At 40.4% G+C, this 21,894-nt stretch overlaps 22 non-coding genes across 22 annotated transcripts; all 22 read right to left on the bottom strand.

Moving 5' to 3' along the window:
* Positions 1 to 491: 491 nt before the first annotated feature.
* On the bottom strand, positions 492 to 655 carry LOC133438656 (U1 spliceosomal RNA). Its single transcript, XR_009781721.1, has one exon. It is a non-coding gene; the product is annotated as a U1 spliceosomal RNA (small nuclear RNA).
* An 826-nt stretch (positions 656 to 1,481) lies between these two features.
* LOC133438655 (U1 spliceosomal RNA) lies at positions 1,482 to 1,645 on the bottom strand. Its single transcript, XR_009781720.1, has one exon. It is a non-coding gene; the product is annotated as a U1 spliceosomal RNA (small nuclear RNA).
* An 816-nt stretch (positions 1,646 to 2,461) lies between these two features.
* On the bottom strand, positions 2,462 to 2,625 carry LOC133438680 (U1 spliceosomal RNA). Its single transcript, XR_009781743.1, has one exon. It is a non-coding gene; the product is annotated as a U1 spliceosomal RNA (small nuclear RNA).
* An 816-nt stretch (positions 2,626 to 3,441) lies between these two features.
* Positions 3,442 to 3,605, bottom strand: LOC133438654 (U1 spliceosomal RNA). Its single transcript, XR_009781719.1, has one exon. It is a non-coding gene; the product is annotated as a U1 spliceosomal RNA (small nuclear RNA).
* An 830-nt stretch (positions 3,606 to 4,435) lies between these two features.
* LOC133438652 (U1 spliceosomal RNA) lies at positions 4,436 to 4,599 on the bottom strand. Its single transcript, XR_009781717.1, has one exon. It is a non-coding gene; the product is annotated as a U1 spliceosomal RNA (small nuclear RNA).
* Positions 4,600 to 5,424: 825 nt separating this feature from the next.
* On the bottom strand, positions 5,425 to 5,588 carry LOC133438651 (U1 spliceosomal RNA). The gene has a single exon (XR_009781716.1). It is a non-coding gene; the product is annotated as a U1 spliceosomal RNA (small nuclear RNA).
* An 814-nt stretch (positions 5,589 to 6,402) lies between these two features.
* Positions 6,403 to 6,566, bottom strand: LOC133438667 (U1 spliceosomal RNA). The gene has a single exon (XR_009781731.1). It is a non-coding gene; the product is annotated as a U1 spliceosomal RNA (small nuclear RNA).
* An 825-nt stretch (positions 6,567 to 7,391) lies between these two features.
* LOC133438672 (U1 spliceosomal RNA) lies at positions 7,392 to 7,555 on the bottom strand. The gene has a single exon (XR_009781736.1). It is a non-coding gene; the product is annotated as a U1 spliceosomal RNA (small nuclear RNA).
* Positions 7,556 to 8,385: 830 nt separating this feature from the next.
* Positions 8,386 to 8,549, bottom strand: LOC133438650 (U1 spliceosomal RNA). Its single transcript, XR_009781715.1, has one exon. It is a non-coding gene; the product is annotated as a U1 spliceosomal RNA (small nuclear RNA).
* Positions 8,550 to 9,364: 815 nt separating this feature from the next.
* LOC133438649 (U1 spliceosomal RNA) lies at positions 9,365 to 9,528 on the bottom strand. Its single transcript, XR_009781714.1, has one exon. It is a non-coding gene; the product is annotated as a U1 spliceosomal RNA (small nuclear RNA).
* An 841-nt stretch (positions 9,529 to 10,369) lies between these two features.
* LOC133438648 (U1 spliceosomal RNA) lies at positions 10,370 to 10,533 on the bottom strand. The gene has a single exon (XR_009781713.1). It is a non-coding gene; the product is annotated as a U1 spliceosomal RNA (small nuclear RNA).
* Positions 10,534 to 11,339: 806 nt separating this feature from the next.
* Positions 11,340 to 11,503, bottom strand: LOC133438739 (U1 spliceosomal RNA). Its single transcript, XR_009781798.1, has one exon. It is a non-coding gene; the product is annotated as a U1 spliceosomal RNA (small nuclear RNA).
* Positions 11,504 to 12,313: 810 nt separating this feature from the next.
* On the bottom strand, positions 12,314 to 12,477 carry LOC133438738 (U1 spliceosomal RNA). The gene has a single exon (XR_009781797.1). It is a non-coding gene; the product is annotated as a U1 spliceosomal RNA (small nuclear RNA).
* An 841-nt stretch (positions 12,478 to 13,318) lies between these two features.
* LOC133438737 (U1 spliceosomal RNA) lies at positions 13,319 to 13,482 on the bottom strand. The gene has a single exon (XR_009781796.1). It is a non-coding gene; the product is annotated as a U1 spliceosomal RNA (small nuclear RNA).
* An 815-nt stretch (positions 13,483 to 14,297) lies between these two features.
* LOC133438736 (U1 spliceosomal RNA) lies at positions 14,298 to 14,461 on the bottom strand. The gene has a single exon (XR_009781795.1). It is a non-coding gene; the product is annotated as a U1 spliceosomal RNA (small nuclear RNA).
* An 815-nt stretch (positions 14,462 to 15,276) lies between these two features.
* LOC133438735 (U1 spliceosomal RNA) lies at positions 15,277 to 15,440 on the bottom strand. The gene has a single exon (XR_009781794.1). It is a non-coding gene; the product is annotated as a U1 spliceosomal RNA (small nuclear RNA).
* Positions 15,441 to 16,256: 816 nt separating this feature from the next.
* On the bottom strand, positions 16,257 to 16,420 carry LOC133438733 (U1 spliceosomal RNA). Its single transcript, XR_009781792.1, has one exon. It is a non-coding gene; the product is annotated as a U1 spliceosomal RNA (small nuclear RNA).
* An 806-nt stretch (positions 16,421 to 17,226) lies between these two features.
* Positions 17,227 to 17,390, bottom strand: LOC133438734 (U1 spliceosomal RNA). Its single transcript, XR_009781793.1, has one exon. It is a non-coding gene; the product is annotated as a U1 spliceosomal RNA (small nuclear RNA).
* Positions 17,391 to 18,216: 826 nt separating this feature from the next.
* Positions 18,217 to 18,380, bottom strand: LOC133438732 (U1 spliceosomal RNA). Its single transcript, XR_009781791.1, has one exon. It is a non-coding gene; the product is annotated as a U1 spliceosomal RNA (small nuclear RNA).
* Positions 18,381 to 19,201: 821 nt separating this feature from the next.
* Positions 19,202 to 19,365, bottom strand: LOC133438722 (U1 spliceosomal RNA). The gene has a single exon (XR_009781782.1). It is a non-coding gene; the product is annotated as a U1 spliceosomal RNA (small nuclear RNA).
* An 841-nt stretch (positions 19,366 to 20,206) lies between these two features.
* LOC133438731 (U1 spliceosomal RNA) lies at positions 20,207 to 20,370 on the bottom strand. Its single transcript, XR_009781790.1, has one exon. It is a non-coding gene; the product is annotated as a U1 spliceosomal RNA (small nuclear RNA).
* Positions 20,371 to 21,221: 851 nt separating this feature from the next.
* LOC133438711 (U1 spliceosomal RNA) lies at positions 21,222 to 21,385 on the bottom strand. The gene has a single exon (XR_009781771.1). It is a non-coding gene; the product is annotated as a U1 spliceosomal RNA (small nuclear RNA).
* Positions 21,386 to 21,894: the final 509 nt, after the last annotated feature.

Below are 21,894 nucleotides of genomic sequence, written 5' to 3'. Positions count from 1 at the left end.
CCCCTACCGTGAGGCAGGAGAACTACGTGCCTCACTGTGCGCCTCTCTGCAGCCGCTTTCCGACAAAAGAAACACGTACAGTGGAGAAAAGCTGTATATTAAATAAACTATGTAAATTCAGTTCATACAGCAAAAGTGTTTGAACACTTTAATAGTTACAATACGGTCTCACTGCCAGCACAGTTAGCCGAGTGGCTGCGCAATCCATGGTGAGGCTCATCTGGCTGCAGCCTCTCTTTTCAATATGTGAACAGTAAACATGGAATTTCAGCGATTTTGAATTTTAAAAAAGACATGTAAAATTGGAGAAGTTAAATGGAAAATAACTTTTCAGTCAATTCACTGGATAAACAAAACCTTGAAAACATTTCTTTCATTTTACATTATTTCTTTGCAGATGACTTTTGAGTTGTGGAGTCTCCTAGCTGCCAATTGTCATTGATAACAGACATGATATTTATTGATGAGTTATTTTTTATTCAACATTTGATCAGGGGAGAGCGCGAACGCAGTCCCCCACTACCACAAATTATGCAGTCGAGATTCCCACATTTGGGGAATTCGCAAAGGTCAGCACAGCCGAAGTGCAATGGCTTAGCCTCGCCTTGGGTGAACCACCTTCTTGATCATGGTATCTCCCCTGCCAGGTAAGTATGAGTTGTACACATCTGGGCTTGGGTGGTCCTTACCACACACACCAAACTCACTGACGGTGTCAGGACGCCATCTAAAACCTCTTTTCTTATCATTTTATTCCATTTTATATGTTATTTAAGCGTACTCTTAAATTAAATACTTATGATTTGTTATTTACTGTTTAATTGTGTCTTTCCACTTTTAATGTTGATGTAAAGCACTTTGAATTACCTTGTGTTGAATTGTGCTATACAAATAAACTTGCCTTGCCTTGCCTTGCCTTGCCTTGCCTTGCCTTGCCTTGCCTTGCCTAAAACAGTGAATGTATAAACTCCGATGTTGGGATCACGATTGCCCCTACCGTGAGGCAGGAGAACTACGTGCCTCACTGTGCGCCTCTCTGCAGCCGCTTTCCGACAAAAGAAACACGTACAGTGGAGAAAAGCTGTATATTAAATAAACTATGTAAATTCAGTTCATACAGCAAAAGTGTTTGAACACTTTAATAGTTACAATACGGTCTCACTGCCAGCACAGTTAGCCGAGTGGCTGCGCAATCCATGGTGAGGCTCATCTGGCTGCAGCCTCTCTTTTCAATATGTGAACAGTAAACATGGAATTTCAGCGATTTTGAATTTTAAAAAAGACATGTAAAATTGGAGAAGTTAAATGGAAAATAACTTTTCAGTCAATTCACTGGATAAACAAAACCTTGAAAACATTTCTTTCATTTTACATTATTTCTTTGCAGATGACTTTTGAGTTGTGGAGTCTCCTAGCTGCCAATTGTCATTGATAACAGACATGATATTTATTGATGAGTTATTTTTTATTCAACATTTGATCAGGGGAGAGCGCGAACGCAGTCCCCCACTACCACAAATTATGCAGTCGAGATTCCCACATTTGGGGAATTCGCAAAGGTCAGCACAGCCGAAGTGCAATGGCTTAGCCTCGCCTTGGGTGAACCACCTTCTTGATCATGGTATCTCCCCTGCCAGGTAAGTATGAGTTGTACACATCTGGGCTTGGGTGGTCCTTACCACACACACCAAACTCACTGACGGTGTCAGGACGCCATCTAAAACCTCTTTTCTTATCATTTTATTCCATTTTATTTGTTATTTAAGCGTACTCTTAAATTAAATACTTATGATTTGTTATTTACTGTTTAATTGTGTCTTTCCACTTTTAATGTTGATGTAAAGCACTTTGAATTACCTTGTGTTGAATTGTGCTATACAAATAAACTTGCCTTGCCTTGCCTTGCCTTGCCTTGCCTTGCCTTGCCTAAAACAGTGAATGTATAAACTCCGATGTTGGGATCACGATTGCCCCTACCGTGAGGCAGGAGAACTACGTGCCTCACTGTGCGCCTCTCTGCAGCCGCTTTCCGACAAAAGAAACACGTACAGTGGAGAAAAGCTGTATATTAAATAAACTATGTAAATTCAGTTCATACAGCAAAAGTGTTTGAACACTTTAATAGTTACAATACGGTCTCACTGCCAGCACAGTTAGCCGAGTGGCTGCGCAATCCATGGTGAGGCTCATCTGGCTGCAGCCTCTCTTTTCAATATGTGAACAGTAAACATGGAATTTCAGCGATTTTGAATTTTAAAAAAGACATGTAAAATTGGAGAAGTTAAATGGAAAATAACTTTTCAGTCAATTCACTGGATAAACAAAACCTTGAAAACATTTCTTTCATTTTACATTATTTCTTTGCAGATGACTTTTGAGTTGTGGAGTCTCCTAGCTGCCAATTGTCATTGATAACAGACATGATATTTATTGATGAGTTATTTTTTATTCAACATTTGATCAGGGGAGAGCGCGAACGCAGTCCCCCACTACCACAAATTATGCAGTCGAGATTCCCACATTTGGGGAATTCGCAAAGGTCAGCACAGCCGAAGTGCCACGGCTTAGCCTCGCCTTGGGTGAACCACCTTCTTGATCATGGTATCTCCCCTGCCAGGTAAGTATGAGTTGTACACATCTGGGCTTGGGTGGTCCTTACCACACACACCAAACTCACTGACGGTGTCAGGACGCCATCTAAAACCTCTTTTCTTATCATTTTATTCCATTTTATTTGTTATTTAAGCGTACTCTTAAATTAAATACTTATGATTTGTTATTTACTGTTTAATTGTGTCTTTCCACTTTTAATGTTGATGTAAAGCACTTTGAATTACCTTGTGTTGAATTGTGCTATACAAATAAACTTGCCTTGCCTTGCCTTGCCTTGCCTTGCCTTGCCTTGCCTAAAACAGTGAATGTATAAACTCCGATGTTGGGATCACGATTGCCCCTACCGTGAGGCAGGAGAACTACGTGCCTCACTGTGCGCCTCTCTGCAGCCGCTTTCCGACAAAAGAAACACGTACAGTGGAGAAAAGCTGTATATTAAATAAACTATGTAAATTCAGTTCATACAGCAAAAGTGTTTGAACACTTTAATAGTTACAATACGGTCTCACTGCCAGCACAGTTAGCCGAGTGGCTGCGCAATCCATGGTGAGGCTCATCTGGCTGCAGCCTCTCTTTTCAATATGTGAACAGTAAACATGGAATTTCAGCGATTTTGAATTTTAAAAAAGACATGTAAAATTGGAGAAGTTAAATGGAAAATAACTTTTCAGTCAATTCACTGGATAAACAAAACCTTGAAAACATTTCTTTCATTTTACATTATTTCTTTGCAGATGACTTTTGAGTTGTGGAGTCTCCTAGCTGCCAATTGTCATTGATAACAGACATGATATTTATTGATGAGTTATTTTTTATTCAACATTTGATCAGGGGAGAGCGCGAACGCAGTCCCCCACTACCACAAATTATGCAGTCGAGATTCCCACATTTGGGGAATTCGCAAAGGTCAGCACAGCCGAAGTGCAATGGCTTAGCCTCGCCTTGGGTGAACCACCTTCTTGATCATGGTATCTCCCCTGCCAGGTAAGTATGAGTTGTACACATCTGGGCTTGGGTGGTCCTTACCACACACACCAAACTCACTGACGGTGTCAGGACGCCATCTAAAACCTCTTTTCTTATCATTTTATTCCATTTTATTTGTTATTTAAGCGTACTCTTAAATTAAATACTTATGATTTGTTATTTACTGTTTAATTGTGTCTTTCCACTTTTAATGTTGATGTAAAGCACTTTGAATTACCTTGTGTTGAATTGTGCTATACAAATAAACTTGCCTTGCCTTGCCTTGCCTTGCCTTGCCTTGCCTTGCCTTGCCTTGCCTTGCCTAAAACAGTGAATGTATAAACTCCGATGTTGGGATCACGATTGCCCCTACCGTGAGGCAGGAGAACTACGTGCCTCACTGTGCGCCTCTCTGCAGCCGCTTTCCGACAAAAGAAACACGTACAGTGCAGAAAAGCTGTATATTAAATAAACTATGTAAATTCAGTTCATACAGCAAAAGTGTTTGAACACTTTAATAGTTACAATACGGTCTCACTGCCAGCACAGTTAGCCGAGTGGCTGCGCAATCCATGGTGAGGCTCATCTGGCTGCAGCCTCTCTTTTCAATATGTGAACAGTAAACATGGAATTTCAGCGATTTTGAATTTTAAAAAAGACATGCAAAATTGGAGAAGTTAAATGGAAAATAACTTTTCAGTCAATTCACTGGATAAACAAAACCTTGAAAACATTTCTTTCATTTTACATTATTTCTTTGCAGATGACTTTTGAGTTGTGGAGTCTCCTAGCTGCCAATTGTCATTGATAACAGACATGATATTTATTGATGAGTTATTTTTATTCAACATTTGATCAGGGGAGAGCGCGAACGCAGTCCCCCACTACCACAAATTATGCAGTCGAGATTCCCACATTTGGGGAATTCGCAAAGGTCAGCACAGCCGAAGTGCAATGGCTTAGCCTCGCCTTGGGTGAACCACCTTCTTGATCATGGTATCTCCCCTGCCAGGTAAGTATGAGTTGTACACATCTGGGCTTGGGTGGTCCTTACCACACACACCAAACTCACTGACGGTGTCAGGACGCCATCTAAAACCTCTTTTCTTATCATTTTATTCCATTTTATTTGTTATTTAAGCGTACTCTTAAATTAAATACTTATGATTTGTTATTTACTGTTTAATTGTGTCTTTCCACTTTTAATGTTGATGTAAAGCACTTTGAATTACCTTGTGTTGAATTGTGCTATACAAATAAACTTGCCTTGCCTTGCCTTGCCTTGCCTTGCCTTGCCTTGCCTTGCCTTGCCTAAAACAGTGAATGTATAAACTCCGATGTTGGGATCACGATTGCCCCTACCGTGAGGCAGGAGAACTACGTGCCTCACTGTGCGCCTCTCTGCAGCCGCTTTCCGACACAAGAAACACGTACAGTGGAGAAAAGCTGTATATTAAATAAACTATGTAAATTCAGTTCATACAGCAAAAGTGTTTGAACACTTTAATAGTTACAATACGGTCTCACTGTCAGCACAGTTAGCCGAGTGGCTGCGCAATCCATGGTGAGGCTCATCTGGCTGCAGCCTCTCTTTTCAATATGTGAACAGTAAATGTGGAATTTCAGCGATTTTGAATTTTAAAAAAGACATGTAAAATTGGAGAAGTTAAATGGAAAATAACTTTTCAGTCAATTCACTGGATAAACAAAACCTTGAAGACATTTCTTTCACTTTACATTATTTCTTTGCAGATGACATTTGAGTTGTGGAGTCTCCTAGCTGCCAATTGTCATTGATAACAGACATGATATTTATTGATGAGTTATTTTTATTCAACATTTGATCAGGGGAGAGCGCGAACGCAGTCCCCCACTACCACAAATTATGCAGTCGAGATTCCCACATTTGGGGAATTCGCAAAGGTCAGCACAGCCGAAGTGCAATGGCTTAGCCTCGCCTTGGGTGAACCACCTTCTTGATCATGGTATCTCCCCTGCCAGGTAAGTATGAGTTGTACACATCTGGGCTTGGGTGGTCCTTACCACACACACCAAACTCACTGACGGTGTCAGGACGCCATCTAAAACCTCTTTTCTTATCATTTTATTCCATTTTATTTGTTATTTAAGCGTACTCTTAAATTAAATACTTATGATTTGTTATTTACTGTTTAATTCTGTCTTTCCACTTTTAATGTTGATGTAAAGCACTTTGAATTACCTTGTGTTGAATTGTGCTATACAAATAAACTTGCCTTGCCTTGCCTTGCCTTGCCTTGCCTTGCCTTGCCTAAAACAGTGAATGTATAAACTCCGATGTTGGGATCACGATTGCCCCTACCGTGAGGCAGGAGAACTACGTGCCTCACTGTGCGCCACTCTGCAGCCGCTTTCCGACACAAGAAACACGTACAGTGGAGAAAAGCTGTATATTAAATAAACTATGTAAATTCAGTTCATACAGCAAAAGTGTTTGAACACTTTAATAGTTACAATACGGTCTCACTGCCAGCAGTTAGCCGAGTGGCTGCGCAATCCATGGTGAGGCTCATCTGGCTGCAGCCTCTCTTTTCAATATGTGAACAATAAACGTCGAATTTCAGCCATTTTGAATTTTAAAAAAGACATGTAAAATTGGAGAAGTTAAATGGAAAATAACTTTACAGTCAATTCACTGGATAAACAAAACCTTGAAGACATTTCTTTCATTTTCCATTATTTCTTTGCAGATGACTTTTGAGTTGTGGAGTCTCCTAGCTGCCAATTGTCATTGATAACAGACATGATATTTATTGATGAGTTATTTTTTATTCAACATTTGATCAGGGGAGAGCACGAACGCAGTCCCCCACTACCACAAATTATGCAGTCGAGATTCCCACATTTGGGGAATTCGCAAAGGTCAGCATAGCCGAAGTGCAATGGCTTAGCCTCGCCTTGGGTGAACCACCTTCTTGATCATGGTATCTCCCCTGCCAGGTAAGTATGAGTTGTACACATCTGGGCTTGGGTGGTCCTTACCACACACACCAAACTCACTGACGGTGTCAGGACGCCATCTAAAACCTCTTTTCTTATCATTTTATTCCATTTTATTTGTTATTTAAGCGTACTCTTAAATTAAATACTTATGATTTGTTATTTACTGTTTAATTGTGTCTTTCCACTTTTAATGTTGATGTAAAGCACTTTGAATTACCTTGTGTTGAATTGTGCTATACAAATAAACTTGCCTTGCCTTGCCTTGCCTTGCCTTGCCTTGCCTTGCCTTGCCTTGCCTAAAACAGTGAATGTATAAACTCCGATGTTGGGATCACGATTGCCCCTACCGTGAGGCAGGAGAACTACGTGCCTCACTGTGCGCCTCTCTGCAGCCGCTTTCCGACACAAGAAACACGTACAGTGGAGAAAAGCTGTATATTAAATAAACTATGTAAATTCAGTTCATACAGCAAAAGTGTTTGAACACTTTAATAGTTACAATACGGTCTCACTGTCAGCACAGTTAGCCGAGTGGCTGCGCAATCCATGGTGAGGCTCATCTGGCTGCAGCCTCTCTTTTCAATATGTGAACAGTAAACGTGGAATTTCAGCGATTTTGAATTTTAAAAAAGACATGTAAAATTGGAGAAGTTAAATGGAAAATAACTTTTCAGTCAATTCACTGGATAAACAAAACCTTGAAGACATTTCTTTCACTTTACATTATTTCTTTGCAGATGACCTTTGAGTTGTGGAGTCTCCTAGCTGCCAATTGTCATTGATAACAGACATGATATTTATTGATGAGTTATTTTTATTCAACATTTGATCAGGGGAGAGCGCGAACGCAGTCCCCCACTACCACAAATTATGCAGTCGAGATTCCCACATTTGGGGAATTCGCAAAGGTCAGCACAGCCGAAGTGCAATGGCTTAGCCTCGCCTTGGGTGAATCACCTTCTTGATCATGGTATCTCCCCTGCCAGGTAAGTATGAGTTGTACACATCTGGGCTTGGGTAGTCCTTACCACACACACCAAACTCATTGACGGTGTCAGGACGCCATCTAAAACCTCTTTTCTTATCATTTTATTCCATTTTATTTGTTATTTAAGCGTACTCTTAAATTAAATACTTATGATTTGTTATTTACTGTTTAATTGTGTCTTTCCACTTTTAATGTTGATGTAAAGCACTTTGAATTACCTTGTGTTGAATTGTGCTATACAAATAAACTTGCCTTGCCTTGCCTTGCCTTGCCTTGCCTTGCCTTGCCTTGCCTTGCCTTGCCTAAAACAGTGAATGTATAAACTCCGATGTTGGGATCACGATTGCCCCTACCGTGAGGCAGGAGAACTACGTGCCTCACTGTGCGCCTCTCTGCAGCCGCTTTCCGACACAAGAAACACGTACAGTGGAGAAAAGCTGTATATTAAATAAACTATGTAAATTCAGTTCATACAGCAAAAGTGTTTGAACACTTTAATAGTTACAATACGGTCTCACTGTCAGCACAGTTAGCCGAGTGGCTGCGAAATCCATGGTGAGGCTCATCTGGCTGCAGCCTCTCTTTTCAATATGTGAACAGTAAACGTGGAATTTCAGCGATTTTGAATTTTAAAAAAGACATGTAAAATTGGAGAAGTTAAATGGAAAATAACTTTTCAGTCAATTCACTGGATAAACAAAACCTTGAAGACATTTCTTTCACTTTACATTATTTATTTGCAGATGACCTTTGAGTTGTGGAGTCTCCTAGCTGCCAATTGTCATTGATAACAGACATGATATTTATTGATGAGTTATTTTTATTCAACATTTGATCAGGGGAGAGCGCGAACGCAGTCCCCCACTACCACAAATTATGCAGTCGAGATTCCCACATTTGGGGAATTCGCAAAGGTCAGCACAGCCGAAGTGCAATGGCTTAGCCTCGCCTTGGGTGAACCACCTTCTTGATCATGGTATCTCCCCTGCCAGGTAAGTATGAGTTGTACACATCTGGGCTTGGGTGGTCCTTACCACACACACCAAACTCACTGACGGTGTCAGGATGCCATCTAAAACCTCTTTTCTTATCATTTTATTCCATTTTATTTGTTATTTAAGCGTACTCTTAAATTAAATACTTATGATTTGTTATTTACTGTTTAATTGTGTCTTTCCACTTTTAATGTTGATGTAAAGCACTTTGAATTACCTTGTGTTGAATTGTGCTATACAAATAAACTTGCCTTGCCTTGCCTTGCCTTGCCTTGCCTTGCCTTGCCTAAAACAGTGAATGTATAAACTCCGATGTTGGGATCACGATTGCCCCTACCGTGAGGCAGGAGAACTACGTGCCTCACTGTGCGCCTCTCTGCAGCCGCTTTCCGACACAAGAAACACGTACAGTGGAGAAAAGCTGTATATTAAATAAACTATGTAAATTCAGTTCATACAGCAAAAGTGTTTGAACACTTTAATAGTTACAATACGGTCTCACTGCCAGCACAGTTAGCCGAGTGGCTGCGCAATCCATGGTGAGGCTCATCTGGCTGCAGCCTCTCTTTTCAATATGTGAACAGTAAACATGGAATTTCAGCGATTTTGAATTTTAAAAAAGACATGCAAAATTGGAGAAGTTAAATGGAAAATAACTTTTCAGTCAATTCACTGGATAAACAAAACCTTGAAAACATTTCTTTCATTTTACATTATTTCTTTGCAGATGACTTTTGAGTTGTGGAGTCTCCTAGCTGCCAATTGTCATTGATAACAGACATGATATTTATTGATGAGTTATTTTTATTCAACATTTGATCAGGGGAGAGCGCGAACGCAGTCCCCCACTACCACAAATTATGCAGTCGAGATTCCCACATTTGGGGAATTCGCAAAGGTCAGCACAGCCGAAGTGCAATGGCTTAGCCTCGCCTTGGGTGAACCACCTTCTTGATCATGGTATCTCCCCTGCCAGGTAAGTATGAGTTGTACACATCTGGGCTTGGGTGGTCCTTACCACACACACCAAACTCACTGACGGTGTCAGGACGCCATCTAAAACCTCTTTTCTTATCATTTTATTCCATTTTATTTGTTATTTAAGCGTACTCTTAAATTAAATACTTATGATTTGTTATTTACTGTTTAATTGTGTCTTTCCACTTTTAATGTTGATGTAAAGCACTTTGAATTACCTTGTGTTGAATTGTGCTATACAAATAAACTTGCCTTGCCTTGCCTTGCCTTGCCTTGCCTTGCCTTGCCTTGCCTTGCCTTGCCTTGCCTTGCCTAAAACAGTGAATGTATAAACTCCGATGTTGGGATCACGATTGCCCCTACCGTGAGGCAGGAGAACTACGTGCCTCACTGTGCGCCTCTCTGCAGCCGCTTTCCGACACAAGAAACACGTACAGTGGAGAAAAGCTGTATATTAAATAAACTATGTAAATTCAGTTCATACAGCAAAAGTGTTTGAACACTTTAATAGTTACAATACGGTCTCACTGTCAGCACAGTTAGCCGAGTGGCTGCGCAATCCATGGTGAGGCTCATCTGGCTGCAGCCTCTCTTTTCAATATGTGAACAGTAAATGTGGAATTTCAGCGATTTTGAATTTTAAAAAAGACATGTAAAATTGGAGAAGTTAAATGGAAAATAACTTTTCAGTCAATTCACTGGATAAACAAAACCTTGAAAACATTTCTTTCATTTTACATTATTTCTTTGCAGATGACTTTTGAGTTGTGGAGTCTCCTAGCTGCCAATTGTCATTGATAACAGACATGATATTTATTGATGAGTTATTTTTTATTCAACATTTGATCAGGGGAGAGCGCGAACGCAGTCCCCCACTACCACAAATTATGCAGTCGAGATTCCCACATTTGGGGAATTCGCAAAGGTCAGCACAGCCGAAGTGCAATGGCTTAGCCTCGCCTTGGGTGAACCACCTTCTTGATCATGGTATCTCCCCTGCCAGGTAAGTATGAGTTGTACACATCTGGGCTTGGGTGGTCCTTACCACACACACCAAACTCACTGACGGTGTCAGGACGCCATCTAAAACCTCTTTTCTTATCATTTTATTCCATTTTATTTGTTATTTAAGCGTACTCTTAAATTAAATACTTATGATTTGTTATTTACTGTTTAATTGTGTCTTTCCACTTTTAATGTTGATGTAAAGCACTTTGAATTACCTTGTGTTGAATTGTGCTATACAAATAAACTTGCCTTGCCTTGCCTTGCCTTGCCTTGCCTAAAACAGTGAATGTATAAACTCCGATGTTGGGATCACGATTGCCCCTACCGTGAGGCAGGAGAACTACGTGCCTCACTGTCCGCCTCTCTGCAGCCGCTTTCCGACAAAAGAAACACGTACAGTGCAGAAAAGCTGTATATTAAATAAACTATGTAAATTCAGTTCATACAGCAAAAGTGTTTGAACACTTTAATAGTTACAATACGGTCTCACTGCCAGCACAGTTAGCCGAGTGGCTGCGCAATCCATGGTGAGGCTCATCTGGCTGCAGCCTCTCTTTTCAATATGTGAACAGTAAACATGGAATTTCAGCGATTTTGAATTTTAAAAAAGACATGCAAAATTGGAGAAGTTAAATGGAAAATAACTTTTCAGTCAATTCACTGGATAAACAAAACCTTGAAAACATTTCTTTCATTTTACATTATTTCTTTGCAGATGACTTTTGAGTTGTGGAGTCTCCTAGCTGCCAATTGTCATTGATAACAGACATGATATTTATTGATGAGTTATTTTTTATTCAACATTTGATCAGGGGAGAGCGCGAACGCAGTCCCCCACTACCACAAATTATGCAGTCGAGATTCCCACATTTGGGGAATTCGCAAAGGTCAGCACAGCCGAAGTGCAATGGCTTAGCCTCGCCTTGGGTGAACCACCTTCTTGATCATGGTATCTCCCCTGCCAGGTAAGTATGAGTTGTACACATCTGGGCTTGGGTGGTCCTTACCACACACACCAAACTCACTGACGGTGTCAGGACGCCATCTAAAACCTCTTTTCTTATCATTTTATTCCATTTTATTTGTTATTTAAGCGTACTCTTAAATTAAATACTTATGATTTGTTATTTACTGTTTAATTGTGTCTTTCCACTTTTAATGTTGATGTAAAGCACTTTGAATTACCTTGTGTTGAATTGTGCTATACAAATAAACTTGCCTTGCCTTGCCTTGCCTTGCCTTGCCTTGCCTAAAACAGTGAATGTATAAACTCCGATGTTGGGATCACGATTGCCCCTACCGTGAGGCAGGAGAACTACGTGCCTCACTGTGCGCCTCTCTGCAGCCGCTTTCCGACACAAGAAACACGTACAGTGGAGAAAAGCTGTATATTAAATAAACTATGTAAATTCAGTTCATACAGCAAAAGTGTTTGAACACTTTAATAGTTACAATACGGTCTCACTGCCAGCACAGTTAGCCGAGTGGCTGCGCAATCCATGGTGAGGCTCATCTGGCTGCAGCCTCTCTTTTCAATATGTGAACAGTAAACATGGAATTTCAGCGATTTTGAATTTTAAAAAAGACATGCAAAATTGGAGAAGTTAAATGGAAAATAACTTTTCAGTCAATTCACTGGATAAACAAAACCTTGAAAACATTTCTTTCATTTTACATTATTTCTTTGCAGATGACTTTTGAGTTGTGGAGTCTCCTAGCTGCCAATTGTCATTGATAACAGACATGATATTTATTGATGAGTTATTTTTATTCAACATTTGATCAGGGGAGAGCGCGAACGCAGTCCCCCACTACCACAAATTATGCAGTCGAGATTCCCACATTTGGGGAATTCGCAAAGGTCAGCACAGCCGAAGTGCAATGGCTTAGCCTCGCCTTGGGTGAACCACCTTCTTGATCATGGTATCTCCCCTGCCAGGTAAGTATGAGTTGTACACATCTGGGCTTGGGTGGTCCTTACCACACACACCAAACTCACTGACGGTGTCAGGACGCCATCTAAAACCTCTTTTCTTATCATTTTATTCCATTTTATTTGTTATTTAAGCGTACTCTTAAATTAAATACTTATGATTTGTTATTTACTGTTTAATTGTGTCTTTCCACTTTTAATGTTGATGTAAAGCACTTTGAATTACCTTGTGTTGAATTGTGCTATACAAATAAACTTGCCTTGCCTTGCCTTGCCTTGCCTTGCCTTGCCTTGCCTTGCCTTGCCTTGCCTTGCCTTGCCTAAAACAGTGAATGTATAAACTCCGATGTTGGGATCACGATTGCCCCTACCGTGAGGCAGGAGAACTACGTGCCTCACTGTGCGCCTCTCTGCAGCCGCTTTCCGACACAAGAAACACGTACAGTGGAGAAAAGCTGTATATTAAATAAACTATGTAAATTCAGTTCATACAGCAAAAGTGTTTGAACACTTTAATAGTTACAATACGGTCTCACTGTCAGCACAGTTAGCCGAGTGGCTGCGCAATCCATGGTGAGGCTCATCTGGCTGCAGCCTCTCTTTTCAATATGTGAACAGTAAATGTGGAATTTCAGCGATTTTGAATTTTAAAAAAGACATGTAAAATTGGAGAAGTTAAATGGAAAATAACTTTTCAGTCAATTCACTGGATAAACAAAACCTTGAAAACATTTCTTTCATTTTACATTATTTCTTTGCAGATGACTTTTGAGTTGTGGAGTCTCCTAGCTGCCAATTGTCATTGATAACAGACATGATATTTATTGATGAGTTATTTTTTATTCAACATTTGATCAGGGGAGAGCGCGAACGCAGTCCCCCACTACCACAAATTATGCAGTCGAGATTCCCACATTTGGGGAATTCGCAAAGGTCAGCACAGCCGAAGTGCAATGGCTTAGCCTCGCCTTGGGTGAACCACCTTCTTGATCATGGTATCTCCCCTGCCAGGTAAGTATGAGTTGTACACATCTGGGCTTGGGTGGTCCTTACCACACACACCAAACTCACTGACGGTGTCAGGACGCCATCTAAAACCTCTTTTCTTATCATTTTATTCCATTTTATTTGTTATTTAAGCGTACTCTTAAATTAAATACTTATGATTTGTTATTTACTGTTTAATTGTGTCTTTCCACTTTTAATGTTGATGTAAAGCACTTTGAATTACCTTGTGTTGAATTGTGCTATACAAATAAACTTGCCTTGCCTTGCCTTGCCTTGCCTTGCCTTGCCTTGCCTAAAACAGTGAATGTATAAACTCCGATGTTGGGATCACGATTGCCCCTACCGTGAGGCAGGAGAACTACGTGCCTCACTGTGCGCCTCTCTGCAGCCGCTTTCCGACACAAGAAACACGTACAGTGGAGAAAAGCTGTATATTAAATAAACTATGTAAATTCAGTTCATACAGCAAAAGTGTTTGAACACTTTAATAGTTACAATACGGTCTCACTGCCAGCACAGTTAGCCGAGTGGCTGCGCAATCCATGGTGAGGCTCATCTGGCTGCAGCCTCTCTTTTCAATATGTGAACAGTAAACATGGAATTTCAGCGATTTTGAATTTTAAAAAAGACATGCAAAATTGGAGAAGTTAAATGGAAAATAACTTTTCAGTCAATTCACTGGATAAACAAAACCTTGAAAACATTTCTTTCATTTTACATTATTTCTTTGCAGATGACTTTTGAGTTGTGGAGTCTCCTAGCTGCCAATTGTCATTGATAACAGACATGATATTTATTGATGAGTTATTTTTATTCAACATTTGATCAGGGGAGAGCGCGAACGCAGTCCCCCACTACCACAAATTATGCAGTCGAGATTCCCACATTTGGGGAATTCGCAAAGGTCAGCACAGCCGAAGTGCAATGGCTTAGCCTCGCCTTGGGTGAACCACCTTCTTGATCATGGTATCTCCCCTGCCAGGTAAGTATGAGTTGTACACATCTGGGCTTGGGTGGTCCTTACCACACACACCAAACTCACTGACGGTGTCAGGACGCCATCTAAAACCTCTTTTCTTATCATTTTATTCCATTTTATTTGTTATTTAAGCGTACTCTTAAATTAAATACTTATGATTTGTTATTTACTGTTTAATTGTGTCTTTCCACTTTTAATGTTGATGTAAAGCACTTTGAATTACCTTGTGTTGAATTGTGCTATACAAATAAACTTGCCTTGCCTTGCCTTGCCTTGCCTTGCCTTGCCTTGCCTAAAACAGTGAATGTATAAACTCCGATGTTGGGATCACGATTGCCCCTACCGTGAGGCAGGAGAACTACGTGCCTCACTGTCCGCCTCTCTCCAGCCGCTTTCCGACACAAGAAACACGTACAGTGGAGAAAAGCTGTATATTAAATAAACTATGTAAATTCAGTTCATACAGCAAAAGTGTTTGAACACTTTAATAGTTACAATACGGTCTCACTGTCAGCACAGTTAGCCGAGTGGCTGCGAAATCCATGGTGAGGCTCATCTGGCTGCAGCCTCTCTTTTCAATATGTGAACAGTAAACGTGGAATTTCAGCGATTTTGAATTTTAAAAAAGACATGTAAAATTGGAGAAGTTAAATGGAAAATAACTTTTCAGTCAATTCACTGGATAAACAAAACCTTGAAGACATTTCTTTCACTTTACATTATTTATTTGCAGATGACCTTTGAGTTGTGGAGTCTCCTAGCTGCCAATTGTCATTGATAACAGACATGATATTTATTGATGAGTTATTTTTATTCAACATTTGATCAGGGGAGAGCGCGAACGCAGTCCCCCACTACCACAAATTATGCAGTCGAGATTCCCACATTTGGGGAATTCGCAAAGGTCAGCACAGCCGAAGTGCAATGGCTTAGCCTCGCCTTGGGTGAACCACCTTCTTGATCATGGTATCTCCCCTGCCAGGTAAGTATGAGTTGTACACATCTGGGCTTGGGTGGTCCTTACCACACACACCAAACTCACTGACGGTGTCAGGATGCCATCTAAAACCTCTTTTCTTATCATTTTATTCCATTTTATTTGTTATTTAAGCGTACTCTTAAATTAAATACTTATGATTTGTTATTTACTGTTTAATTGTGTCTTTCCACTTTTAATGTTGATGTAAAGCACTTTGAATTACCTTGTGTTGAATTGTGCTATACAAATAAACTTGCCTTGCCTTGCCTTGCCTTGCCTTGCCTTGCCTTGCCTAAAACAGTGAATGTATAAACTCCGATGTTGGGATCACGATTGCCCCTACCGTGAGGCAGGAGAACTACGTGCCTCACTGTGCGCCTCTCTGCAGCCGCTTTCCGACAAAAGAAACACGTACAGTGGAGAAAAGCTGTATATTAAATAAACTATGTAAATTCAGTTCATACAGCAAAAGTGTTTGAACACTTTAATAGTTACAATACGGTCTCACTGCCAGCACAGTTAGCCGAGTGGCTGCGCAATCCATGGTGAGGCTCATCTGGCTGCAGCCTCTCTTTTCAATATGTGAACAGTAAACATGGAATTTCAGCGATTTTGAATTTTAAAAAAGACATGTAAAATTGGAGAAGTTAAATGGAAAATAACTTTTCAGTCAATTCACTGGATAAACAAAACCTTGAAAACATTTCTTTCATTTTACATTATTTCTTTGCAGATGACTTTTGAGTTGTGGAGTCTCCTAGCTGCCAATTGTCATTGATAACAGACATGATATTTATTGATGAGTTATTTTTTATTCAACATTTGATCAGGGGAGAGCGCGAACGCAGTCCCCCACTACCACAAATTATGCAGTCGAGATTCCCACATTTGGGGAATTCGCAAAGGTCAGCACAGCCGAAGTGCAATGGCTTAGCCTCGCCTTGGGTGAACCACCTTCTTGATCATGGTATCTCCCCTGCCAGGTAAGTATGAGTTGTACACATCTGGGCTTGGGTGGTCCTTACCACACACACCAAACTCACTGACGGTGTCAGGACGCCATCTAAAACCTCTTTTCTTATCATTTTATTCCATTTTATTTGTTATTTAAGCGTACTCTTGAATTAAATACTTATGATTTGTTATTTACTGTTTAATTGTGTCTTTCCACTTTTAATGTTGATGTAAAGCACTTTGAATTACCTTGTGTTGAATTGTGCTATACAAATAAACTTGCCTTGCCTTGCCTTGCCTTGCCTTGCCTAAAACAGTGAATGTATAAACTCCGATGTTGGGATCACGATTGCCCCTACCGTGAGGCAGGAGAACTACGTGCCTCACTGTCCGCCTCTCTCCAGCCGCTTTCCGACTCAAGAAACACGTACAGTGGAGAAAAGCTGTATATTAAATAAACTATGTAAATTCAGTTCATACAGCAAAAGTGTTTGAACACTTTAATAGTTACAATACGGTCTCACTGTCAGCACAGTTAGCCGAGTGGCTGCGCAATCCATGGTGAGGCTCATCTGGCTGCAGCCTCTCTTTTCAATATGTGAACAATAAACGTCGAATTTCAGCCATTTTGAATTTTAAAAAAGACATGTAAAATTGGAGAAGTTAAATGGAAAATAACTTTACAGTCAATTCACTGGATAAACAAAACCTTGAAGACATTTCTTTCATTTTCCATTATTTCTTTGCAGATGACTTTTGAGTTGTGGAGTCTCCTAGCTGCCAATTGTCATTGATAACAGACATGATATTTATTGATGAGTTATTTTTTATTCAACATTTGATCAGGGGAGAGCGCGAACGCAGTCCCCCACTACCACAAATTATGCAGTCGAGATTCCCACATTTGGGGAATTCGCAAAGGTCAGCATAGCCGAAGTGCAATGGCTTAGCCTCGCCTTGGGTGAACCACCTTCTTGATCATGGTATCTCCCCTGCCAGGTAAGTATGAGTTGTACACATCTGGGCTTGGGTGGTCCTTACCACACACAACAAACTCACTGACGGTGTCAGGACGCCATCTAAAACCTCTTTTCTTATCATTTTATTCCATTTTATTTGTTATTTAAGCGTACTCTTAAATTAAATACTTATGATTTGTTATTTACTGTTTAATTGTGTCTTTCCACTTTTAATGTTGATGTAAAGCACTTTGAATTACCTTGTGTTGAATTGTGCTATACAAATAAACTTGCCTTGCCTTGCCTTGCCTTGCCTTGCCTTGCCTTGCCTTGCCTTGCCTAAAACAGTGAATGTATAAACTCCGATGTTGGGATCACGATTGCCCCTACCGTGAGGCAGGAGAACTACGTGCCTCACTGTGCGCCTCTCTGCAGCCGCTTTCCGACAAAAGAAACACGTACAGTGCAGAAAAGCTGTATATTAAATAAACTATGTAAATTCAGTTCATACAGCAAAAGTGTTTGAACACTTTAATAGTTACAATACGGTCTCACTGCCAGCACAGTTAGCCGAGTGGCTGCGCAATCCATGGTGAGGCTCATCTGGCTGCAGCCTCTCTTTTCAATATGTGAACAGTAAACATGGAATTTCAGCGATTTTGAATTTTAAAAAAGACATGCAAAATTGGAGAAGTTAAATGGAAAATAACTTTTCAGTCAATTCACTGGATAAACAAAACCTTGAAAACATTTCTTTCATTTTACATTATTTCTTTGCAGATGACTTTTGAGTTGTGGAGTCTCCTAGCTGCCAATTGTCATTGATAACAGACATGATATTTATTGATGAGTTATTTTTTATTCAACATTTGATCAGGGGAGAGCGCGAACGCAGTCCCCCACTACCACAAATTATGCAGTCGAGATTCCCACATTTGGGGAATTCGCAAAGGTCAGCACAGCCGAAGTGCAATGGCTTAGCCTCGCCTTGGGTGAACCACCTTCTTGATCATGGTATCTCCCCTGCCAGGTAAGTATGAGTTGTACACATCTGGGCTTGGGTGGTCCTTACCACACACACCAAACTCACTGACGGTGTCAGGACGCCATCTAAAACCTCTTTTCTTATCATTTTATTCCATTTTATTTGTTATTTAAGCGTACTCTTAAATTAAATACTTATGATTTGTTATTTACTGTTTAATTGTGTCTTTCCACTTTTAATGTTGATGTAAAGCACTTTGAATTACCTTGTGTTGAATTGTGCTATACAAATAAACTTGCCTTGCCTTGCCTTGCCTTGCCTTGCCTTGCCTTGCCTTGCCTAAAACAGTGAATGTATAAACTCCGATGTTGGGATCACGATTGCCCCTACCGTGAGGCAGGAGAACTACGTGCCTCACTGTGCGCCTCTCTGCAGCCGCTTTCCGACACAAGAAACACGTACAGTGGAGAAAAGCTGTATATTAAATAAACTATGTAAATTCAGTTCATACAGCAAAAGTGTTTGAACACTTTAATAGTTACAATACGGTCTCACTGTCAGCACAGTTAGCCGAGTGGCTGCGCAATCCATGGTGAGGCTCATCTGGCTGCAGCCTCTCTTTTCAATATGTGAACAGTAAACGTGGAATTTCAGCGATTTTGAATTTTAAAAAAGACATGTAAAATTGGAGAAGTTAAATGGAAAATAACTTTTCAGTCAATTCACTGGATAAACAAAACCTTGAAGACATTTCTTTCACTTTACATTTTTTCTTTGCAGATGACCTTTGAGTTGTGGAGTCTCCTAGCTGCCAATTGTCATTGATAACAGACATGATATTTATTGATGAGTTATTTTTTATTCAACATTTGATCAGGGGAGAGCGCGAACGCAGTCCCCCACTACCACAAATTATGCAGTCGAGATTCCCACATTTGGGGAATTCGCAAAGGTCAGCATAGCCGAAGTGCAATGGCTTAGCCTCGCCTTGGGTGAACCACCTTCTTGATCATGGTATCTCCCCTGCCAGGTAAGTATGAGTTGTACACATCTGGGCTTGGGTGGTCCTTACCACACACACCAAACTCACTGACGGTGTCAGGACGCCATCTAAAACCTCTTTTCTTATCATTTTATTCCATTTTATATGTTATTTAAGCGTACTCTTAAATTAAATACTTATGATTTGTTATTTACTGTTTAATTGTGTCTTTCCACTTTTAATGTTGATGTAAAGCACTTTGAATTACCTTGTGTTGAATTGTGCTATACAAATAAACTTGCCTTGCCTTGCCTTGCCTTGCCTTGCCTTGCCTTGCCTTGCCTTGCCTTGCCTTGCCTTGCCTAAAACAGTGAATGTTTAAACTCCGATGTTGGGATCACGATTGCCCCTACCGTGAGGCAGGAGAACTACGTGCCTCACTGTGCGCCTCTCTGCAGCCGCTTTCCGACAAAAGAAACACGTACAGTGCAGAAAAGCTGTATATTAAATAAACTATGTAAATTCAGTTCATACAGCAAAAGTGTTTGAACACTTTAATAGTTACAATACGGTCTCACTGCCAGCACAGTTAGCCGAGTGGCTGCGCAATCCATCGTGAGGCTCATCTGGCTGCAGCCTCTCTTTTCAATATGTGAACAGTAAACGTGGAATTTCAGCGATTTTGAATTTTAAAAAAGACATGTAAAATTGGAGAAGTTAAATGGAAAATAACTTTTCAGTCAATTCACTGGATAAACAAAACCTTGAAAACATTTCTTTCATTTTACATTATTTCTTTGCAGATGACTTTTGAGTTGTGGAGTCTCCTAGCTGCCAATTGTCATTGATAACAGACATGATATTTATTGATGAGTTATTTTTTATTCAACATTTGATCAGGGGAGAGCGCGAACGCAGTCCCCCACTACCACAAATTATGCAGTCGAGATTCCCACATTTGGGGAATTCGCAAAGGTCAGCACAGCCGAAGTGCAATGGCTTAGCCTCGCCTTGGGTGAACCACCTTCTTGATCATGGTATCTCCCCTGCCAGGTAAGTATGAGTTGTACACATCTGGGCTTGGGTGGTCCTTACCACACACACCAAACTCACTGACGGTGTCAGGACGCCATCTAAAACCTCTTTTCTTATCATTTTATTCCATTTTATTTGTTATTTAAGCGTACTCTTAAATTAAATACTTATGATTTGTTATTTACTGTTTAATTGTGTCTTTCCACTTTTAATGTTGATGTAAAGCACTTTGAATTACCTTGTGTTGAATTGTGCTATACAAATAAACTTGCCTTGCCTTGCCTTGCCTTGCCTTGCCTTGCCTTGCCTTGCCTTGCCTTGCCTTGCCTTGCCTTGCCTTGCCTAAAACAGTGAATGTATAAACTCCGATGTTGGGATCACGATTGCCCCTACCGTGAGGCAGGAGAACTACGTGCCTCACTGTCCGCCTCTCTCCAGCCGCTTTCCGACTCAAGAAACACGTACAGTGGAGAAAAGCTGTATATTAAATAAACTATGTAAATTCAGTTCATACAGCAAAAGTGTTTGAACACTTTAATAGTTACAATACGGTCTCACTGTCAGCACAGTTAGCCGAGTGGCTGCGCAATCCATGGTGAGGCTCATCTGGCTGCAGCCTCTCTTTTCAATATGTGAACAATAAACGTCGAATTTCAGCCATTTTGAATTTTAAAAAAGACATGTAAAATTGGAGAAGTTAAATGGAAAATAACTTTACAGTCAATTCACTGGATAAACAAAACCTTGAAGACATTTCTTTCATTTTCCATTATTTCTTTGCAGATGACTTTTGAGTTGTGGAGTCTCCTAGCTGCCAATTGTCATTGATAACAGACATGATATTTATTGATGAGTTATTTTTTATTCAACATTTGATCAGGGGAGAGCGCGAACGCAGTCCCCCACTACCACAAATTATGCAGTCGAGATTCCCACATTTGGGGAATTCGCAAAGGTCAGCATAGCCGAAGTGCAATGGCTTAGCCTCGCCTTGGGTGAACCACCTTCTTGATCATGGTATCTCCCCTGCCAGGTAAGTATGAGTTGTACACATCTGGGCTTGGGTGGTCCTTACCACACACACCAAACTCACTGACGGTGTCAGGACGCCATCTAAAACCTCTTTTCTTATCATTTTATTCCATTTTATTTGTTATTTAAGCGTACTCTTAAATTAAATACTTATGATTTGTTATTTACTGTTTAATTGTGTCTTTCCACTTTTAATGTTGATGTAAAGCACTTTGAATTACCTTGTGTTGAATTGTGCTATACAAATAAACTTGCCTTGCCTTGCCTTGCCTTGCCTTGCCTTGCCTTGCCTTGCCTTGCCTTGCCTTGCCTTGCCTTGCCTTGCCTAAAACAGTGAATGTATAAACTCCGATGTTGGGATCACGATTGCCCCTACCGTGAGGCAGGAGAACTACGTGCCTCACTGTGCGCCTCTCTGCAGCCGCTTTCCGACACAAGAAACACGTACAGTGGAGAAAAGCTGTATATTAAATAAACTATGTAAATTCAGTTCATACAGCAAAAGTGTTTGAACACTT

This window comes from Cololabis saira, unplaced genomic scaffold, assembly GCF_033807715.1.
Source record: "Cololabis saira isolate AMF1-May2022 unplaced genomic scaffold, fColSai1.1 scf118, whole genome shotgun sequence".
NCBI lineage: Eukaryota > Metazoa > Chordata > Actinopteri > Beloniformes > Belonidae > Cololabis > Cololabis saira.
The sequence above is the reverse complement of the archived record's forward strand: the minus strand, read 5'-3'. Positions and strand labels throughout refer to the sequence as shown.